Here is a 17,730-nt window from a genome sequence, read left to right as displayed (position 1 = left end):
ATCAGGAGAGGAAGCTATAAAAGAGAATGAGTTAAATTAATGCTTTATTAATCAGTGTTGGTACAAAGCAAATAGGACACAGGGCACTCAGTTTCAATAATATTCATCAAAGCATTATTACATTCATGTAGAAGACTGACAGGGAAGAGAGACAGTCAACGGATGATGTCATGAGGGTCTTCCCCACTTCTTCAGTTCCTATTACATCTATTATAATAATAATCTTAAATTCAACTCTTAGATAAAAAAAATTAGATTTTTGAAAATATGCTATTTTATCCTCATTTGTTAAAATCCCTATATACATTTTCCTAAGACTTGGGGTGAATTTCAGTAAACTTTTCAAAGCAACTGAGCATGTGCTTATGAAATGGTCATACAATGTGTCCAGCACTATATAACATTATAGAAGCTAAAGAGCTAAGACACTCTCTTTAAATAAAGATCTTAGGATCCTATTGAGGAGATAATAATAAACATACATGTAGCACACAAACAACATTACATATTATAGGAGGCATAGTAAGGTGAAGTGTAGATAAAGAAAGTGGTCTAATGCAATTTTAGAATATAAACTCTCGATTTGGCTCCCCTGAAAATCTAATCTCAGTTCCTATTATTATTATTGGGCAAGTTACTTAAGCTCTGCATGCCTCAGCTTCTTCGTCTATGAGAATACGGTGAAAAACTAAATCTGCTGAAGTTATCTATATGCCACATGTTTAGAAGAGTGTTTAATACATAGGTGGAGCTCAATAAAAACTAGTGCTTATCCCTGCCATAGGTAAAAAAAAATAGTTCAGAGCATATCTGATACTTGTAAAATATCAACTGCCAGAGTTGGACCAGACTTTTGACAAAAAGTGATGCCTTTTAGAAATGGCACGACCAGATTTCAAAGAACATTTTCAGGTTTGCATTTTATAAAAAGCCAAGGATTATTCATCCCAATGACAGCTACAAATCATTCCCAGACGGAAAAGAAAGCGGAAAGCGTATGTCAGTTGATTATTAACTTTTAAAAAAAAAATCTTAGATCACAGATTTGAGATTTCTCTTGAAACTTTGAAAAAGTCCACAGCTCACGATGATGACAATCCTGAGGATACAGGAAAATCATTTCCCATGCAAGAAGAAGAAACTATCTGAAGAAGAGATAAGAGTGTGCCATGACATCAAAAAAGGTAAGAAAATAATATTTATTCAGTCAGTCATTCAGTCAACAAACATATTAAGAGGCTACTACATAAGACATAGCACTGGGATCTAGAATCTAAAATTAAAATAGTTCATACCCTCAAGAGTTTGTGGGTATGAACTAATAAATGATAAAATGCAAGGTGATAAAGGTTAGAGCAACTCCCTACAGAAAGCACACAAGGGGGTATAAAAGACAGGATCAGGAAAGGCCTTCTGGAGAAGAGGTTTTCTGGATGGGATGCAGAAGGATGAAGTACTACAGGTACTTTACTAGGGCTAGAGCAGCAGTGTGGTAAAGCATGACATGGATCTGAGCCTAGAGACTGAGGAACAGGCCATATGAAGTTCGACCTTTACTCTGAGACCAAAGTGAATCCACTGAAAGATGAAAGGAAGGAGAATGATATTTAACTATTTTCATTTTTGTAAGATCACATTGGTTGTACACTGAAAGCAAATTGGAAAGTGGAACAGAACTGAGTTTTATAAATTTTATAGCCAAAAATCTTGTATCATTTTCTATCAATATGGAGTCCATTAATTGCAATGAAACTCCCTTTCCCTTAAACCTGTGTGGCTTGCTGATCCAGCCAAGTGCTATTATTCAACCATCATCAGTCCTCCCCATACTTCCACTCAGTTCCCTATAATCAATAATATGGCTGCTACAGTAGATGAAGAAAAGGAGGATGAGGTATGAACTTGCTTTTTCTCTTTTTCAAATAGAAACTGACACTTGGGGAGCCCGTATCTTGAGGAGAGAGTACTATGCATTGGTTAATTGCACAGGATCTTGATTAAAGGGCCAATTTTGACCACTGCTCTCTAAGTGAACTTGGGCAAATTTGTCAACATCTCTGGTCTCAGTTTCCTTATTATGAGATATGACTAAAATCATGTCTGATGTGAGGAAAACACCCCTGAAAGCTACAGGAAGAGAGCTGGACAAATGGAAAGACACTCCATTTTTGTTTTTTAAGAGAAAAAATTGTACAAGCTGGGGGAGAAGCAGAGGGAAAGGGAAAGAATCTTAAACAGGCTCCAGGCTCAGCTCAGAGCCCAACAGGGGGCCCAATCTCGTGACCCTGAGTCCTGACCTTAGCCAAAACCAGAAGTCAGAGGCTTTAACCAACTCAGCCACCCAGGAAACCCAACATTCCCAGTTTTTGGATAGCATGACTCAGTATCATAAACTGTCCATTCTTCCTAAGTTAATGTAAAATTTAACACAATCCCAAGAAAGACACAAATAAGCTTTCTTATGGAAGTAGACAAGTTGATATTAAAAAATCATATGGAAAGACATGGCATGATGAAAAAATAAATAAAATAAAGTCAAAGACTACAAATTTTGATAAAGTGTTCACAACATAACCTAACTATAGACAGAATACTATTATTGCTAATATACAAAGAACTTAATAACTGAGGGGGAAAAATTTTTTGAAAACTCATTAAAATGGAGAAAAGGCAAAAGAAGGCCATCTATAACCAACTTATAAAAATGACCTCTGAGGGGTGCCTGAGTGGCTCAGTGGGTTAAAGCGTCTGCCTTCAGCTCAGGTCGTGATCCCAGAGTCCTGGGATTGAGCCCCACATCGGGCTCTCTGCTCAGGAGAGAGCCTGCTTCCCGCCCCCCCCCCACCCCCCGCCGGCCTCTCTGCCTACTTTTGATCTCTGTCAAATAAATTTTTTTTTAATCCTTAAAAAAATGACTCTGAATATAGGAAAAGGTATTTAATCTCACTCATAATTAGAGAAATACAAACTAAAACTATACTGGTATATAATTATCAGATTGGCAACAATTTAAAAATATGACAACACATTCTGTAGAGAAACAAGCACTCTCATACATTACTGGCAGAAATGCAAACTAGTACAAGTTTTTGGGAGGGAAACTGACAATACCTAAGAAGCTACATCTACATTTACATTTTGACTCAGCAAGCCCACTTTTTAATTTAATTCCAGAATAGTTAACATACAATGTTATATTTGTTGCAAGTGTACAATATAGCGATTCAGCAATTCTACACATTACTCACTCAGTGCTCATCATGGTAAGTATACCCTTAATCTTCTCCCATCCCCCGACCCTCCTCTCCTTTGTTGGCCATCAGTTTCTTCTCTATAGTTAAGAGTCTATTTTTGGTTTGTCTATTTTTTTCTTTGTTTCTTAAATTCCACATATGAATGAAATCATATGCTATTTGTCTTTCTCTTATTTCAGCATTATACTCCCTAGATCCATACACGTTGTTGCAAATGGAGGATTTCATTCATTTTTATGGCTGAGTAATATTCCACTATATGTATGTATTCCACACCTTCCTTATCCATTCATTTGTTGGTAGACACTTGGGCTGCCTCACAATTTGGCTATAATAAACATAGAATATTATAGTGCTATAATAAATATAGGGCTGCATATACCTTTTTGATTAGTGTTTTTGTATTCTTTGGGTAAATACTCAGTAGTGGAATTACCAGATCATACAGTAGTTCTTCTCTTAATTTTCTGAGGAAACTCCATACTCTTTTTCATAGTGGCTGCACCCGTTTTCATTCCCACCAACAGTGCACGAGGGTTCCTTTTTCTCCACATTTCTGCCACTTATTGTTTCTTATGTTTTTTTTTTTTTTATTTTAGCCATTCTGACAGGTATGAGGTGATGCCTTATTGTGGTTCTGATTTGTATCTCCCTGATGAGTGATGCCAAGCATCTCTTCGTGTGTCTGTCATCTGCACTGTATTCTTTGAAGAAATGTCTGTTAATGTCTTCTTTTCATTTTTTCATTGGTTTGTTTTTTCAATGTTGACTTTTATAAGTTCTTTATATATTTTGAATAGTAATCCTTTATTGGATGTGTCGTTTACAAATAACTTCTCCCATTTAGTAGGCTCTTCTAGTTTTGTTGATTGTTTCCTTTGCTGTGTAGAGGCTTTTGGGGGTAGTCCCAATAGTTTATTTTTGCTTTTGTTTCCCTTGCCTCAGGAGACATATCTAGAAAAATGCTCCTGTGGCTAAAGTCAGAGAAATTACTGCCAGTCCTTTCCTCTAGGATTTTTATGGTTTCAGGTCTCACATATAGTTCATTTTTGAGGGTTTTTTTTTCATTTTTTTTCATATGGTATAAGAAAGTGGTTCAGTTTCATTCTCTGCATGTAGCTGTCCAATTTTCCCAACACCATTTGTTGAAGAAAGAGATTGTCTTCTTCCATTGCATTTTCTTGCCTCCTTTGTTGAAGATAAATTGACCATATAATGATGGATTTACTTCTGGGCTCTCTATTCTGTTCCACTGATCTATGTGTCCTATTTTTGTGCCAGTACCTTACTGTTTTGATTACTACAGCTTTGTAGCATATTTTGAAATCTGGGATTGTGATACCTCCAGTTTAGTTTTTCTTTTTCAAAATTGCTTTAGCTATTTGCAGTCCTTTGTGGTTGCATATAAATTTTAGGACTATTTGTTCTAGTTCTTTGAAAAATACTGTTGGCATTTTGATAAGGATTGCATTAAATCTGTAGATTGCTTTGGATATTATGGGCACTTTAATAATATTTCTTCTTCTAATCCATGAGCAAAAAATGTCTTTCCACTTCTTTGTGTCTTTTTCAATTTCTTTCATCAATGTTTTATAGTTTCCAGAGTACATATCTTTTACCTCCTTGGTTAAGTTTATTCCTAGGTATTTTATTATTTTTAGTGCAATTGTAAATGGACTTGTTTTAATTTCTCTTTCTGTAGCTTCATTATTTGTGTACAGAAATACAGATTTCTGTATATTGATTTTACACCCTGACTTTACTGAATTCATTCATTAGTTCTAGAAGTTTTTTGGTAGAGTTTTCAGAGTTTTCTATACATAGTATCATGGCATCTGCAAATAGTCAAAGTTTTAATTTTTCCTTACCAATTTGGATGCCTTTTATTTCTTTTTGTGTCTGATTGCTGTGTCTAGGACTTCTGATACTGTACTGAAGAAAGGTGGTGAATGGATAACCTTGTCTTGTTCTAGACCTTAGGGGGAAAGCTTAGTTTTTCAGCATTACAATGTTCACTGTGGATTTTTCATATATGGCCTTGTTATACTGAAGTACATTCCCTTTAAAACTATTGTGTTGAGGATATTTATCACAGATAGATGTTGCACTTTGTCAAATGCTTTTTCAGCATCTATTGAGATGATCATAAGGTTTTTATCCTTTCTCCTGTTGATGTGATGTATCGTGTTCATTGATCTGCAACTACTGAACTACTCTTGCATTGTAGGAATAAATCCCACTTCATCATGGTGAATGACTTTTTTTTTTTTAATGTATTGTTGGACTCAGTTTGCTACTATTTTGTTGAGGATATCCACATCTATGTAAATCAGAGTTATTGGTCCATAGTTCTCTTTTTTGGTAGTGTGTTTATCTGGTTTTAGTATCAGGTTAATGCTGTCCTTATGAAATGACTTTGGAAGCTTTCTTTCCTCTTATATTTTTTTGGAATAGTTTGAGAATAAGCACTAACTATTCTTTACATGTTTGGTAGAATTTACCTGTGAAGCCATCTGTTACTGGATTTTTAAGTTGTTGGAAGGTTCTAATTTAATTTCATTGCTGGTAATTAGTTTGTTCAAATTTTCTATTTCTTCCTGATTCAGGTTTGGGAGGTTACAAGTTTCTAGGAACATATCCAATTCTTCTAGGTTATCCAATTTATTGGCATATAATTTTTCATAGTACTCTCTTATAATCTCTTTGTATTTCTGTGGTGTCGGTTATTATTTCTCCTCTTTCATTTCTGATTTTGAGTCTCTCTCTCTCCTCTTGAATCTGGTTAAAAGTTTATCAATTTTGTTGATCTTCTCAAAGAACCTGGTTTCACTGATCTATTTTTGTTTATTTATTTTATTTATTTTTAGTTTCTATACTATTTATTTATATTCCATTATTATTTCCTTCCTTCTGCTCACTTTGGGTTTTGTTTGTTCTTTTCCTAGCTCCTTTAGGTATAAGGGTAGATTATTTGAGATTTTTTTTTCTTTTTCTTCTTGAAGTAGGCCTATATTATTATAAACTTCCCTCTTAGAACAGCTTTTGCTGCATCCCTAAGATTTTAGGTCATTGTGTTTTTATTTTTGTCTTCTTTTTTTTTTTTAATTTCCTCTTCGATTTCTTGTTTGACCTTTTATTGTTCAGTAGCATGTTATTTAACCTCCATGTATTTGTGTTCTTTCCAGATTTTTTCTTGTGGTTGATTTCCAGTTTCATACTATTGTGACTGAAAAAGATGCATGATAAGACTTCAATCTTTTCGAACTTCTTAGGAATTGTGTTGTGGCCTATTATGTGATCTATTTTGGAGAATGTTCCATGTGCACTTGAAGAGAATGTGTATTCTACTGTTTTAGGATGGGATGTTCTAAATGTAACTGTTAGAGCCATCTGGCCCAATGTGCCATTGAAAGCCACTGTTTCTTTGTTGATTTTTCTGTTAGGATGATTTCTCTATTGATGTAAGGGAGTTTTAAAGTACCCTACTATTATTGTATTAGTATCAAATACTTTTTTTGTTTGTTTGTTTTTAGATTTTATTTATTTGACAGAGAGAGACGCAGTGAGAGAGGGAACACAAGCAGGCGAGTAAGAGAAGGAGAACCAGGCTTCCCATCAATGTGGGGCTCAATCCCAGGATCCTGGGATCATGACCTGAGCCGAAGATAGACGCTTAACTACTGAGCCACCCAGGTTCCCAGTATCAAATACTTTATGCTCATTATTAACTGCTTTATGTATTTCGGTGTTCCCATGATGGGCACCTACATATTTACAATTGCTATACCTTTTTGTTGGATTTTTCCCTTTATGATTATATAGTGTCCTTCTTTGTCTCTTGTTGCAGTCTTTGGAGTCTATTTTTTTTAATTGACATATAATGTACTATTGGTTTCAGAGGTACAAGTCTGTGTCCCATCAGTTTTATATAATACCCAGTGCTCAATATATCACATGCCCTCCTTAATGTCCATCACCCATTACCCCATCCCTCCACTCCCCTTGACCCTGAGCAACCCTCAGTTTGTTTTCTATGGTTAAGAGTCTCTTCTAGTGTGTCTCCCTCTTTGGTTTCATCTTGTTTTATTTTTTCCTCTCTTCCTCTGTGATCCTCTGTTTTGTTTACTTTAGAGTCTATTTTGTCCAACATATGTATTGCTATCCTGGTTTTCTTTTAATTTCCATTTGCATAATAAATGCTTTTTAATCCCCTCACTTTCAATCTACATGCATCTTTAGATCTGAAAGGTTTCGCTTGTAGGCAGCATACAGACAGGTCTTGCTTTTTTATCCACAGCAAGTCCACTTTTAAGAATTTATCCAGAAGATACCCCTCCAATACAAAAATACATTTGCATGAGTTATTAATCATAGCATTGTTCATTGTTGCAAAATATTGGAAACAATGTAAATGTCTAAATATAGGAGAGTGGTTAAATAAGTTACATACATCTACACAGCTGTAAGAAGGAAAAGCTACAAGAGGATTTCTATGAACTAAAATGGACAGTTTTCCAGGATACATTAAGTAGAAATAAGTACAAAGGAGTACTATTTATGTGCCACCTTTTATAAAAGAGAGAGAAATAAGATATACATGTATCTACTCTTTTCCACCCCCCCCCCAAAAAAAGATAACCTGAAACCAAAGATTACTTACTTACAGAAATAAGGGGGAGGGGCATGAGGTACAAGGGATGATGGGGACAGGGGAAGAAACAGTTCCCTGAGGATAACTCTTTGTACAGTTCTGATTCTTAGAAACCATGATAATATTTCATATACCAAAAATACAAATAAGGGACTCAAATCAAGCAGAATGATAGGAGAACCCAAAATTCATACAAATAATAACAAATGATCCTAACTCTATTACAAATTACACTACTGTGAAGGGGATGGGGAAGAAAAGAGTAAACCTAAAGAAGTTTGAAAACAGTATTTTGACTATGTGCTCTTAAGAATAAGACAAAAGGAACTGTACACAACCATTGTATATGAGTTGGTAACTTCCACCACTTCTCTAAAGGGGCATGAGTTAGTAATTCTGAAAAGAGTTCTGAAAAGTTGTATTTCTTAGGACTGTGCAAACAAGTAAATAAACTTTGAGTAATGAGAAACAGATTTCTTACCTTCAGGGAAAGGAGTTACAAATAAGAAAAAGTATAACCGTAACCATTTTAATTTTTAGGGTTATTCTTAGAAAAATTACCCCAGGTTCAGAGCAGGGAAAGTACAAAATTAGTCTGGAACATCCTGTGGTTGAAAAAGAAGTGCTCAAAAAAATAATGGGCAATGTCGAAAGGACACAGACATCAACTTGACGCTCTCAATGGTTAAATGTGGGCCAATATAAAAACAAAATAAATGATGGAAATGGATTAGAACATAAAGAATATATTGAGAAATATATATATGAGAAAAAAGGAAAACTTCTTTACAGAATTTTAATTAATAAATGTCAAAAAATTATGGAAATAAAAAATTCATTTGGCAATTAGTGGGTTACTACAGGATAAGATATAGAGTATTTACATAGTTTTAAAGTATTTCTTTATAAGATACTAATTAAGTACAAAGGGAAAAATGGTTACTTTATAGTAGAGAAATCCATTAGACACTACCTTAACCAAGTGATCAAAATTAACATCACCAGGAATAAGCTACATCAACATCACAGACTCTAAACACAATAAACTGAGAAAATTACAATGTCACTTCTGTGGTATTTATATGTATAGTATGAATTTAATCATTATTGATTTAACCATTATCTAGATCCTGGCCCATAAAATGGGCATTTATGGGATAATTGGCAAAAGCTGAATAATGTCTGTAGATTAGTTAATAGTATAATATCAATGTTAATTTTCTGATTTTGAAAAATATACTGTATTTAAGTAAAATGTTAATACTTGTATTAATACAAGCTAATAAAAGGTATATGGAAATTTTATACTATATTTTGTACCACTGTTGCAAATTCTTATTAATCTGAAACTACTTCAAAATAAAAATTTAAAAATACTAAAAAGAAAAAAATTCTGCCATCTATGGTTATATAAAATTTTGTTTTTAAAGATACAACCTGACACCCTCTCAGAAAAGAAAAAGATATTTTCTTCTCAAAATAAAAAGATTCAAAACATTTTGCTTTGTGAAAACTAAAAAATATACATGGAAAGGTGTATATATATATATTTTTTTTCTTTTAAGATTTTATTTATTTGAGAGAAAGAAAGAGTGCATAAGCTGGGGGAAGGAGAGGCAGACTCATCGCTGAGCAGGGAGCCTGATGCAGGGTTCCATCCCATGACCTGAGCTGAAGGCAGACCCTTAACCCTGAGCCACCCAGGTGTGCCTGGAAGGATTGGTTTTAATATAAATTCTCCCCAAGATTAGTAGGTTCCCTGACTCATTATTTTAATTTTCCAACTACTGTTCATATTTTCAGAGGATATGATCAAAGTAATGATATAATATTTCTATGAATAAACTCCTAGTGATTGTACCCCAATGGTCATTGTCTTGCAGTCTAATTTTATGTATATATTGCTTTAGGTAACAGATGTCAGAGTTCCTTTTCTGCCTAAGCTATCAGCTGTAATGTAGCAGTAAAGAAGAGCTGACCCACATGAAACAAGTACTCAAGATCAATTTTGAAGTTTTCTTCTCTATTTCAGAAAAAAAGGTAGAGAAATGGAGAACAGGATAAAGGCCTAGAATCCCCTGCTCCAGAAAGGTAAGGGCAATTGTGCCAACTATAATACCCTTCACTAGTCTGCTTACTTAACCTTCTTAGTCTCCGGTTATGCTGAAGCGTGCTTTAGTTCTCAAAATATATTTATTTACAACAAGCAGCTAATTAGGATGAATGCTTTTAAAATTTCATTTTAATGAAACATTTTGCTTTGGAGAACTCAAATGAAACCACAGCAAGTCCTCTGATTTTACCACCAGAGGGCATGTGACATTAAGAAATGGGGCAAACAAAGGCTACTTGCTTCTGAGATTCTCTGATTTTATGGTTTGAAATCTGTAGCTAGCCACTTCCAGAAATAAACTCATTTGGAAGACAAATAAGGTATGTGCAGATGAAGATAGGAAGAGGTTAGGAGGGAAAAACTCACTTTTTTTATAAGAATGTAGTTCGCAACCTTGTTCTCAAAAGTACTCACCTACATTCATTAATTAATTACATTATTGATTTAGGTTAAAATAAACACTCCATTCAACACTGAAGAAGGTTGGCAGTAATGACTTGTGATGTTTCCTCTCCTGGTGATGTTTAAGAAAATTATTGGCTGGCTAATGCAATCGAATCTAGAAAATGAGGGATGAGCTAGTCCAAAATCAATGAGTCCAAGGTCTTTGAGTTCAATTAGTGTATGGATCAGTGAACATCTCTGTAAATCGGGTCCACCCCCTCCCTGTGACCAGCAGGTGCATATCGTGGGTCACAGAGAGAATGCAGAGAGCACCAGGCCAGCATGAGCACGAGCACCAGGCCAGCCCCATGCTAGAGAACTGAAACAAAATGAATGCTCATTCCACTGATGTTGGGTTGATGAGATCTCCTTACAAATATATGGCATTTTGATCTTGAAGTTAGAAATTACTTGGAATAAAAAAAATTAAATTTTGCTGTTCCTCTTATAATCATTCCCCCATCTCCCCTTCTCTTATTTCTATTGCCTTTCCCACGTAAGTCCCAATCCCCCCTCTTTTTATTCTTTGATTGGCAAATACATGGAAGAGGTGATGAATTATTGATTTTAATGGTTTAAAACTTATTTCAAGTCTGCCGATAGTTGTGCTGAAACAGTCTGAAGGGGAAGGTGATCTTGGGCTTGGACTTGAATCCAATTGGTCTCTGCATGAAATGGCACCTCACTCAGTCATTATACTGAAGTCATTTCCTCCACATTGCATAAAAATCCTGTGTTCATTCCATAGGTGAAAAATTTTGAGGGAAACTGTGCATGTTAGTGGGTATCAGTAGGATATTTCTGTGGCAAAACAGTCCATGTTAGTTTGAGGACGGCCATGACTAATACTGCATTTGTACAGCTGGAAATACCAGTGCACCACATTTTTCTCCCATGATGTTTCCAAATCTCTCTAAACAGATAAAACCAAACTAGAGAGCTAATTTTCTTGACAGTTTAGCCAAAAACTGTATATTTGTATAAAGGCTAAGGGTCAGGAAGAATGGCTATGCATTATTTGGAATGTTTTATATTATGTAACATGTTTGCAATGTTTCTTTTTTACTTTTTCAGAACAGTCCCAGAAATAATTACATAAATGTTCTGCATTACCTAAAATTTACTAAAGTCTATTTTTTGCTAATATATCTCATTATTCATTCCTACTTTATCACCTTCAGCTTTTTAATCAGTCTTTTATTATAAGATTTAGTGTTCCTCTTTAGATGTGGGTGCTGCTGAGCCCTAGCTCTAACTGACAGAAGATAATCATCTATTAAATCTGCCAATTCTGACTGTTGTACTGCTGTGATACCTTCAAGAACCAAATTCTTCTTTAATGAAGTTGAGTGGGTTTCAAAAGCAAACCTGCCTTCATCACATTTTGGGCCACCCAGGGCCTGCTCAGTGTGAAGCCCGTGGAAATTGATCCTCTTCTTTTGCTTTGAGCATCTGACTAACCTCTGTGAGTCCATATTGGAAATGACAGAGAGAAAGATACCATACCATGTGCTTAACAGAGTTCACTTTCCCATCCCCAATCACTCATTTATATGCCCATATACCCCTTGGTAACCCCACATCACATTCTTCCCTTTCTGAACTCAGGTCAAATGGATTTCTTCCTTTCTCAAATGTGAATGCCTCCTTTGCTTCAATGCTTACAGAATTATACAGTTTTGGGGAGTATCCAAGGCTAAGTTGGTTTATATGTAGCAACTATTTTTAGGGCAGCCAGATTTTTCTGACATCCAAGAATAGAATGTTAGGATATACTGGAAATAACCTCACCCTAAGCATTCAGATTGAGATTGAGGTTACAACTTCACACCTGGGTAGGCGTCAATATGTTCCTCAGGTAGCAGGGATGGAAACTCCATCCTAGATATATAAAGAATACACAGCTTCTTTATTTTCTATCACAGATTTACTCTTCCTTGCAAACATTCACCTCACTGGGTACCAGGGAATTAAAAACACTCTTGCCAATATTAGGTATTGTTGTCTCTTCTCTTTTAAAATTGACTCTTCTATGATCCATTTTCTTTTGGATAAATGTTGAATCTTTCCAACTTCCTTTCTCTTCTTTTGGTCTTTCCGAAGATGGGGAGCATGGAGCTGATAAAACCAGATGGCAGCAAGATCTAGGCATGACAGAGTCCCCTTGATCCACAGTGAATGGTTTGGTCTCCTCCCAGTCAATGTGTCACTGGGTCCACACTGGCCTTTAGTGTCAGCAATATTATGCTGGCACTAACTCTACTTCTGACCATTTGCCTCTGATGTGTCTTCTCACACTGCTGCAATTTGTGCATCTTCAGGCATCTGCAAATTCTTCGGTCTTCTAAGCACCAACACATCTCTCATTGAAGACTAAGAGACCTTCCAGAACCCCTAGCAGTCAAAGTTCGGTCTCATCCATCTAGCCACTTGCCAAAGCCACAATTATTCCATTACTTCACATGTCTGAAAGGGTCTTTCCTCCAGAGTTTCAGGCAGTGATGGGGGGAAAACTGGACTCTGCTTTGAACTTTCAAAGCAGGATACATATACTGAAAAAATTGTGGCCCTGATTCCCCTTCCTTTCTTCCTCAGCATTCCACAGCAAAGAAGGGAAAATATCCCATTGCCTATAAGGAACTTCTTTTTTTTTTTTTTTAAGATTTTTTAATTTATTTATCAGAGAGAGAGAGGGAGAGAGAGCAAACACAGGCAGACAGAATGGCAGGAGAGGCAGAGGGAGAAGCAGGCTCCCTGCTGAGCAAGGAGCCCAATATGGGACTCGATCCCAGGACACCGGGATCATGACTTGAGGCGAAGGCAGCTGCTTAACCAACTGAGCCACCCAGGTGTCCCTAAGGAACTTCTTTTTATATCCTCTTTGCATACCCTCTCTTTTTATATCCTTTCTGAGGTGGTATTCTGTCTCTTTTTCTAAAGTCATAACAGTGGACAGGTTGCAGAGAGAGAAGCTAGTTCATTCACCAAGGAAGATGCATCTGGAGAGATTCCGAAAATAGTCTGTCATACCTAATTTGTAAATAAGCTTCCGTTTCCTCCGCCAAAAAATGGAGAAAATAATACCTGGACCCAACCTCCACGGAGAAAGAGCTCTGTCTCACTCTTGAAATCCTTCTGGATAAAAACTCTAGGAAGTGGAATTTTATAGATAGTGGAATTTTATAGATCTCTATTTCATACAGGGTTTGCCCTCTCAGGAAGTCTATGCTAACACACAATTCTACCTGCCAGATTAGCTATAAGACAGCATGCCATACACATGCGTGCACACGTGCACGTGCACGCGCGTTCTCTCTCTCTCACACACACACACACACACACACACACACACACACAAAACCATTCTCCACTTATACCCTCCTTCTCCTCGGAAATGCCCTTCAATATGTGTTAGGTTCAAACATCAAGACACTGATTAAAATTTCAATACAGTTACAAGTCTAGTGAGTTGACTTTTCTTAGATGATTCAAAAACCTTAAAAACACAACTTATAAGAACCTTTAAGAGACAATTATTCATTCAATAAATACTTTGTGCACATCTACTATGTGACAAGTATTGTGCTGGGTTCTTGAAGGTATCAGAGGTCAAAACTGACTCAAAAACCCACAACAAAACAAAGGAGGCAGAAAAAAACTTTTGGAGATAATGTACAAGTTTATGGTACTAACTGTGGCAGTTTCACAGGTGTATACTTACCTCTAAACACATCAAGTTATACACATTAAATACCTTTAATTTCTATATATCAATCACCCAACAATACAGCAGTTTAAAAAGCAGACTATGACCCTTGCCCTCACATTTGACAAGAAGGGAAAAGGGTTAGGAAAGAGGGAGGCAGATAAGCAATATACTTAAGATATATATATATGTATATATATGAAATATATAATAATATTACATATTATATATAATATTGTTCATTAGGAGCAGACAAGTAGATTAATAAGTAGAACACAAATTTTTACAATGATTAAAGTGGTTATTGTTTTACCCTCACTTAGCATATTAAAGATTACTGACTCACTTATTCATTATTTCTCAATTAATTTATACCTTCCAGTATTAAAGTAACCTTTAACCAACAGGGAAAGAAATATTATCTCAGACCAGTAAATGCTCCAGTTTTCAGGTATGATCAATTAAACCTTAATCAAGACACAGGCCCTTTTTGAAATTTCCAGTGATTCATACTTAATCCAGCGGCCATGTTTGCCTTCCCTGCCTGCCCCCTCCTCTTTCTAACGTCACAGGGCACTAAGCATGTCAGTGGGTCTTTTCAAGACCACATGTTTCTTTTTTTTCCTTTTTTCTTTTTTTCTATTTTACATCTTTCACAGTTCGGGTTTCTAGAAATCTGTCATGTTTTTCTGAAATGATGTTCCTAAAGGTTTACTTGGCCAGCAAGACACACTGTTGTCCTTTCATTATTATAAATAATTCTGGTATGATTTGTTAGCATTATGACCAACTTATGATCTCTTGTTAGCATCTCTTGATAATTAGTCCAATCATCCAAGAGGTTTTGTTTCCTAGAAAATGAGAGATTGTATTTACTATGGGTAATATGGTGAATCTATCTTCTTTCAACCCTCAATTTCTACCCGTGTATTCCTACACTGCTGGTCACAATCTTTCTTATTCTTGGTATATTTCTTACTTTTTCAAAACTCCTAGGATTACTCATAATTCTCTTTACCTTGCCTATGTACAGGAAAAGTAGATGTCTATGTAGAATAAAGGACCATATATATTCAATAAAAGAAACAGAACACTCATATATGTCAACACCACCATTTTCTTAAAATTAATAAAAACTAAGCATATCTATTATCTACTACGTTCAATCTTCTTTCACATCATATCACAATGTCTTCTGTGAACTTCACCTTTTCTCATTTTGATCATCATTATGAATTCAGGAACTCAAGAACTCAACTTTATGAATAATTTTTTTTATGCGGAAATTGTTTTCAGTTGGATACTGGAAATCCCTCAAAGGTGACTCCTTTGTCAGTATAACTCCAGGAATTTTTAAAGCCTGAATCTGCATTCAGATAAAAGTAAAAGGTCCACCATTCAGATAAAAGTAAAAGGTAAAAGAGCCTTTAAAGAGCTCAGATTCCGTTTAGTAGAGAGTAGAAAAGAATGAAATTCCAGACATTACAGAGCACATTTGACATTTTATATCTCAACCTCTTTAGTGATAGAACATGTTAGGAGTATACATTTTTAGTTTAGTTTTGATATCCTAAATTCATTTTATTTTCTTCTGAAGTTTCTATCCAGAATTTCTATCCAGAATGAGATAGAACCCTTCAGAAGGGGTTCAGATCAGTATTATCCCTCATTTCTACCCTCCAGCTGAAGCTAGAACTCGAATTCTTTTTCTGAAGCTTTTACTCTTATCTTTCAGCTTGGAAATTGTGGAAAGTTTCACACACAAAAAAATGACACCTAGGACAAGTCTTGAAGAACCAGAGAATCTACCAACAGATTGGTGGTAGGGGATGGGGTGGGAATGAGATAGAAAATGTACTACAGATAAAACTGAGCATATATATAAGTACATCATGTGTAGAGATCCAGAGGCACAAAAGGGACTTGGAGTAGAAAGATGGAAGAAGGCAGTGAGAAGAGATGAAGACACCATGGTATGTTTGGTGAGTGTATGAGAGATCTTAGTGTGCCACACTAAGCAGTTTCATTTTTATCCAATGGGTAGTCATAGTACAAAAGTAACTAGGTGGTTTTAAGAAAGGTTCTGGAACACTAGCCAAAGTAAATTTATAATACATTCCAAAAAGTTATTCATGTATACTATCACCCTTCTTTCAGTGTGAAAAAAGTTCTAGAAAGGGGTTAAAGAAGGAAAATTTTATGCATATAACTTTGCTTTGAACAAGCCCCTGATATTTTTATAAGCTGCAGTTGATGAGTCAGTTCTAATGGAGGTATCATCTCATTGTATGATGGCATTACTTATATCTCTCCTTCACCCATATAAGAAAGAATCAGACATGCCATTGTGGTAGGCAGAATTCTAAAATGGTCCGCATGATCTATACCCCTGGTGTTACATGCATGATTCAGTTACATCTTTGATTAGATTACATTATATGGCAAGAGTGAAAGAATTTTGTAGATGTAATTAGATCCCAAATTAGCTGACAAATTCATCAAAAAGGAGATTATCCTGAATGAACATGACTTGATCAGTTGGAAACCATTTAAAAGGATTTTGAACTTCAAGAAGGTCACAAAGAGATTCTCTTCCTGGTTTTGAAGATGCAAACCGCATCTACAACTACAAGGAAATGAATTCTGCCAACAATTATGTGAGCTGGGAAGATAAATTTGAAACTCAGATGAGAACCCTGACCTGGCCAATATTGAGATACCCTAATCAAAGACCCAACTAAGCCAAGTCTGGACGCCTGACCTATGGAAACTGTGATATAATAAGTATATAATGTTTTAAGTTCCAAAGTTTCTGGTAATTTGTTATGAAGCAATAGAAAACTAATATACCTATAGAATGTAAGGAAAATCACAACAGAACCAATACTTACCTATTAAAAGAGGCAGTGTGGTTATGGTTAAAGACTACATGGGCTCATTTCCCAACACTACCACCTATTTGCTATGCAATTTGGGCATCTTTCATCATGCTTCCATGCCTTAATGTCCTCATTATGAAAGAAGAATAAAGACAAGGCTTAACCTCAGAGGATCATTTTGAGGATTAAAGGACTTAATTTATGCAAAGTCCCTAAAAGGGCACCTGCCATGCAGTAAGCACACTATAGAACATTAGCTATCTTCATATGATGCTTTTCTACTAATTATCAATGGATCTAGATATATCAAAGACTTTCTTCATTAACAAATAAGAGTATCATCCTATTCTAAACATTCAAGGCATCTGATAAAAGATAAAATCTATCACTATATTGAGTTTCTGCAGTCCATTTCAGTCAGAAAAAAAATAAATAAATGATAAAATAATGCAAAAAAATGGTCTCAATTTTAAACTAGAAAAATAGCTGGGGAGATCTTACCATATCTGGAACTCTTTGTGCTCCCCTAAGATTTGAAGTTCAGTCACAGTTCCAAAGTAAATCATTAAAACACATGAACAGCTGCTAAACTCTCATGTTATTTCCAAGGAATTATGCAACACAAGTATTCCATATATATATATATATATATATATATATATATATATATATATATATATATA

The sequence above is a fragment of the Mustela nigripes genome, chromosome 6, assembly GCF_022355385.1.
Source record: "Mustela nigripes isolate SB6536 chromosome 6, MUSNIG.SB6536, whole genome shotgun sequence".
Classification (NCBI taxonomy): Eukaryota; Metazoa; Chordata; class Mammalia; order Carnivora; family Mustelidae; genus Mustela; species Mustela nigripes.
Note: the sequence above shows the minus strand (reverse complement) of the source record.